Source organism: Phascolarctos cinereus, unplaced genomic scaffold (assembly GCF_003287225.1).
Source record: "Phascolarctos cinereus isolate Bilbo 61053 unplaced genomic scaffold, phaCin_HiC Scaffold_7;HRSCAF=346, whole genome shotgun sequence".
NCBI classification, from domain to species: domain Eukaryota; kingdom Metazoa; phylum Chordata; class Mammalia; order Diprotodontia; family Phascolarctidae; genus Phascolarctos; species Phascolarctos cinereus.
In genome coordinates, this window is record NW_027556180.1 from 123,052,580 (window position 1) to 123,058,579 (window position 6,000).

The 6,000-nt window shown below is 37.5% G+C and overlaps 1 pseudogene; it reads left to right on the plus strand.

The window, feature by feature from the left end:
* The first annotated feature begins 3,451 nt into the window (after positions 1–3,451).
* Positions 3,452–5,797, plus strand: LOC110198813 (ubiquitin carboxyl-terminal hydrolase 10 pseudogene; annotated as a pseudogene).
* Positions 5,798–6,000: the final 203 nt, after the last annotated feature.

A 6,000-nucleotide genomic window follows, 5' to 3' on the forward strand; every position in this document is an offset into this window, starting at 1 on the left:
GAGTTGTTTTGATGTACATTTCTCTAATCAATAATGATTTAGAACATTTTTTCATATGACTATAGATAACTTTAGTTTCTTCCTCTGAAAACTGCCTTTGACCATTTATCAATTGGGGAATCACTTGTATTCTTATAAATTTGACTCAGTTCTCTACGTATTTTAGAAATGAGGCCTTTATCAGACACTGGTTGTAAAAATTCTTTCCCAGTTTTCTCCTTCCCTCCTAATCTTGGATGCATTAGCTTTGTTTATGCAAAACTTTTCAATTTAATATAATCAAAATCATCCATTTTGCATTTCATAATGTTCTCTATCTCTTGTTTAGTCATTGCTTTGATGATTCTTAATAAATAATATATTTTTTAAAAAGTCTAAGCAATGAAAAGCATTGGCCACAAAAGGAGGCCAAAGGTTCTCAGAAGCTAGCAGCCTGTAAACATTTGATGTTTTTTCCTATCAGAGAATATGGTAACCAAGGTCAAGTCAAACATTCAAATGTCCCTTTGATCTCATTCATATGGGTATTTTCTCCAATGATGTAGAATGACCATACCTGCCCATCTCCTATGTGACTTTTATCCGTGTTTTCCTATGTTTGCTGCAAGTGTCTATCAAATGTGTTTGGGTATTTCTCACTTTCTCCTAACATCATGAGATTACCAGTGGAGTACACAGGTTGTCCATAATTTATCCCTCCCTCTTTTCATGTGACCATCCCTTGTTTATAAATCTGATGACATTCTATATACAATTTTTTCTTCATAATTCCTTTTTTTTAGTAATGTAGTTTTCTCATACTTATTATATGTCTCTGCATTTCTCTTTGGGTAAACCTTAGTTTCAATTAACTGAAACAGCAGGTTTTCATGACTCATAGCTATAAAATAAAACCAGAAGGTATGAAAACAGTGGGTCTTTGTTTCCAGGAGAAGCTTGAGATCATTAAGAGAAATTTACTATTTCTTCTCCTGTTAAATTCTAAAATCAATTAGATTGCCATTTGCTATTTCTATCATTCCTACACAGTAAAACTATATATCATAACCTAGACAATAGGCATTCTTCATCCACTTGGTTTTTCCTATGTGAATGGTTGGGTCAAAATCTTTAGAGTAATTATGAAACTTACTTAGGAGACTCTACAGTGTCTTAGAACTCAATGTAATCAGTACAATATCATTCACAAACAAACCTAGCCATTTGTGGGGACTATCTCCTGTGTAAGAATCTTTGCTAGATCTCTATCATAATAGTGGCAATCACATTTGACAAGCTTATATGTTCCTGGTTTATGCCTAGTTTGATAGTAATGCTGGGAAAGTGGTTGAACAAAATTATCTCTGCTCTTTAGTCTTTCAAGGAATTTTGTATAATTTTGATAGATACATAGGAGACATCTTGTTGAAAGAGAGACTTTAATGTGGTGTTATGCTCTGCTGCAGTGATATTAAATTCAAAGGTATTAAACTCAAATAGAAATGAGAGCCACGGATCCTTACATAGTGATCCCTACAGGCCATATATTGACTTAGTTTTAAACTGTAGTGCTATCTATATTTTATTCTATTTTTATTTATTTTGTTAAATATTTCCCAATTACATTTTAATCTAGTTCAGCTTCCACTCAGGAGATACTTCTGCTCTACTGGATCAAGCATTATTTTACAGTCAACAAACAAACAAAAAAAAGGAGTGAGATCTTATAATCTCTCTATCTTTCAGACAATTGTGTGATGGTAAAGGGGTGGTTGGGCAGCTGGGTGGCCCAGTGGATTATTGTATTGGGCCTGGAGTCAGGAAGACTCATCTTTGGAAGTTCAAATCCAGCCTCAGAAATGTACTAGCTAAGTGACCCTCGGCAAGTCACTTAATCCTGTTTGCCTCAGTTTCCTTATCTGTAACATGAACTAGAGAAGGAGATGGCAAACCACCCCAGTATCTTTGCCAAGAAAACCCCAAATCGGACCACAAAGAGTCAGACACAACTGAACAAAAAAGCTTGGTTTACTGTGGAGTATTGCTTATAAAAGCCTGCTTGTTTCATTCTAATACAATTACAAGAAGCCCTCAATAGGTGTGAAACATCCTCAAATTAAAAAAAAAATAGGAAAGTAGGCATATGCATGAATAGTCATTGATGTTCTCTGGGTTAGCTTTTTTGTTAATAATAAAGTCTTAGAGTTTTTTGCACATACCTCAAAATTGTGTCACTTCTAGCATGACCAAACTCTGTATATATATGATTCATTACAGCTTCTCTCCTTCTCCCATTGTTATTTTCTTTAGAATTTTTACATTTTGTCTGCAGGCATATCCAGGTGAAAATAATTGTAGTTTTTCCTTCTGTAGCTTTTTCAGGGGATGAAGACAGAGAAATTAGACAAAGAATTCAATAATATCTTCCAAATTAAACAAGCCTTTGCACAGGCTATTTCTCATGCCTGGAATGTTCTATCTCATCATTTCTGCTTCTTGGAATCCCCATCTTACCTCAGGATTAAGATCAAGTGCCCCTGCCTACATGAGACCTTTTTTTTTTGCCCTGAAATTACTTGTTTTTTTTTTACTTTGAATACATTTTATATTTACTACTCTGTATAAATTATTTCTCCTAAAGAGACCATAAGCTCCTTGAGAGAGGAGCTTTGTATTTCTAGCATCTAGCTCAGAGCCGGACATATTTTTGGTTTTCTTGTTGAGTCATTTCAATTGCATCTGACTCTCTGTGACCCCATTTGGGGTTTTCTTGGCAAAGATACTAGAGTAGTATGCCATTAGTCCTTCTCTAGCTAATTTTACAAATGATGAATGGAGGCAAACAAGGTTAAGTGACATGTCCAGGGTCCCCACAGCTTGTAAATATTTGAAACCAGATTTGAACTCAGGTCCTGCTGGTGCCAGGGTAGGTGCTCTTTCTACTGTGCCACCTGGCACATAGCAGGTACTTAATAAATGCTAATTGAATTGAATTGTATTGAATTAATCTGATAGCAGTAAAGGGAGAAGTGGAGAGATATTTAAGGCAGGGAGACCAGTTAGGAAACTCCTAGACTGGACAAGAGGAAATGAGGACCTGAACCATGGTAGAGGCAGTAGAACTCAGGGGGAGAAAACAAATATGGGATATCTTTTGGAAGTAGAATTTAGAGGACAGAATATAGAATGGGGAATGGTTTTGAGTGCCATTAAGTTGGAATATGGCCTTGCCCTTAACAGAAATAAGGATGTCAGGAGAAGAAAACAAGTCTGGAGGAGAAAGATGAAGAATTCACTTTCAAAAATACTGATTTTGAGGTGCTGACAAAGCATTGACCTTTTTCAGGTACCCCTCATGAAATGAAACAGAATCCTTTTTTTTTCTGAAGATGTTGAAATGTGGGCATTTGTTAATTTTTATGATTTCATAGAAAAAAGGAATCAATTTTTAAAAATTCTATAGAATGTACCAATGTATGTTTTTGGAGATCTTACTCCTGACAAGGTTGGTCACTTTTTTGTGACTCCTCACTCTTCTTTTGAGCTTCCACCACATAATGGAACAATTTTGTTTGACACTGAGACCCCAGAAGAACTACATGATGGGGAATTGGTGTTGCTGAAGTTATGGAACAAGATGAATCTTCACTGAATAACGCTGACTACAGTATTTTAAGCGCACTCAACCCTGAGGCCTCAGAATTTAATCTTGGTTACACAACTTCCAAAAAGAACCATGATGATATAACACAATGAAATCAACTACAACTCCATTGACTGCCAGTTCACAAGCCCTGTGCTTGCTTTGAATAATGGTTCTAATGCCAAAACTGAAAACATAGAAAATGAAAGCCTATCTGGAGATCTTGGACAAAGGGAGCATAAAAAGAAGGAAAAAAGGCCACTTGGTTACTACAGTTATTTTGAGAGATGGCAATGACCATATATATCTCTACAGAAGCCCTTGTAAATGGTCAGGCAAATTCATCAGTACTGAGCAACAGAAGTACAGAGGAAATAAAATTTATGAGAACTATACTACCACCAGCTATACCAAGGACTCATAAATAGCCCAGAAAACTTTGTGACTGATGATTTCTTTTCCTAGAACACTAGACAATATCAGGACTGCAGGGCAGCCTGAGTTATGCCATGTTACTGATTTTTAAGTTTTGCATCCCTTCAGAGTCCAGTAGGGGTAGCCCATTAAGGACAGCTGTTGCACAGCTTTATACTGGTGCCACTGAAAATCTTGGAGTTGCTTATGGACAAATACTTGAATCTTCTGTCGAAGGCCCATGCCAGTGGGGTAGAAGTGTACACTGAAAAGTGTTGACTCAGACTCAGCTAAGCATGCCAATGCTTCACCTACTGCTGAAGTCACAACCCCTGACAGGATGATCAATTTCTATTAATCAACCTGCTAAATCTTGGGCTAGCCCTTTTTTTTTTTCACAATTCTAAGTCCTCTGCTTCCTCACCTGTGGCTTATGTTGAAACTAAATATTCCCCTCCTGCCACATCTGCTCTGGTCCCTGAAAAACAGGTTGAAGTCAAAGAAGGGCTTGTTCCAGTTTTGGGGGATCCTACAGCCATAGAGATTGCAGAATTACTAGAAAAAGTAATGTTAGTACATAAACCAGTATCTTTGCAACCCGGGGGGCTGATCAATAAAGGAAACTGGTGCTACATCAATGCTACTCTGCAGGCATTGGTTGCATGCTGCCCCCCACCCCCAACCCGCCCTGCAAGGTATCATCTAATTAAGGTCATTCCAGTGTATTCCAAAGTGCAGTGGCCAGGCACATTGACATCTATGATAGACAGTTTTGTTCGACTAATGAATGAGTTCACCAATATGCCAATACCTCCAAAAGTCAAACAAGCTCTTGGTGACAAGATAGTGAGGGATATCCACCCTGGAGCTGCCTTTGAACCCTCTTTTGTGTATAGACTGCTGACAGTTATCTAGCCAAGCCTCTCTGAAAAGGGTATCTAGAATTTATTCCAGCTGGACCACATGAGGAAATGTTGAACCTATTTTTACCAAATAATATGGACCTGAAACACAGTCTGTACCTGAAGATGAACAGGGATAAGGAGAAGGTAGTGAAGTTGAGTGGGAACAAGTCGACATCCAGAACAAAACATTGGTCACTTTGCAAGCTGACTTCATTCAGACTCCAATTACTGGCATCTCTAGGGGACACATAAGATCTGTAGTTTACCAGCAGAGTTCAAAGGAATCTGCCACTTTGCAACCATTTTTTACCTTGAAATTGGGTATTCAGTTTGAGAAGATAGACACGATCCAGGATGCATTGGAAAGTCTGGTGGCAAGAATGTCTAAGGATTTACCACAAAAGCCAAGCAAAAGGTTGAAATTAGTCAGAGAATGACCCTGGAAACGCTCCCTCCTATTCTTGTTCTATACCTCAAATGTTTTGTGTATGAGAAGACTGGTGGATGTCAAAAGCTTATTGAAAATATCGAGTATCCTGTAAACTTGGAAATTATCTGAGAGCTACTTTCTCCAGGTGTCAAAAATAAAAAATTTAAAGGCCACAGAAACTATCCACATTTTTGTAGTGGTCTATCATCATGGAAACAGTGCAACTGGTGGTCATTATACTACAGATGTCTTCCAAATTGGTCTGAATGGTTACATATTGATGACCAGGCAGTCAAAATGATATACCAGTACCAGGTGGTGAAACCTTTTGCTGACTGCACAGCCTACCTCTTGCACCATCACCAAGCTGACCTACTCTAAAACTTCTTTCTCCGTGCTGTGTGTGCAAGATATCTGCTTCCTAGAATACCAGCTCTTACTAATGTCATTTCTTCTCTCTAATGGTTCCATTGAATGAAACTTTATTTCTCCTTTGCAACTATGGGATAGAATGGAAGAAAAATTAATTCCCTTGGAATTTGTGCACAGCATGGTTTATGTTGATTTTTAACTTCCAAATCAAAATCATTTGGTTGAAAGACAATTGCTTGATATAAAAAATATGAAAG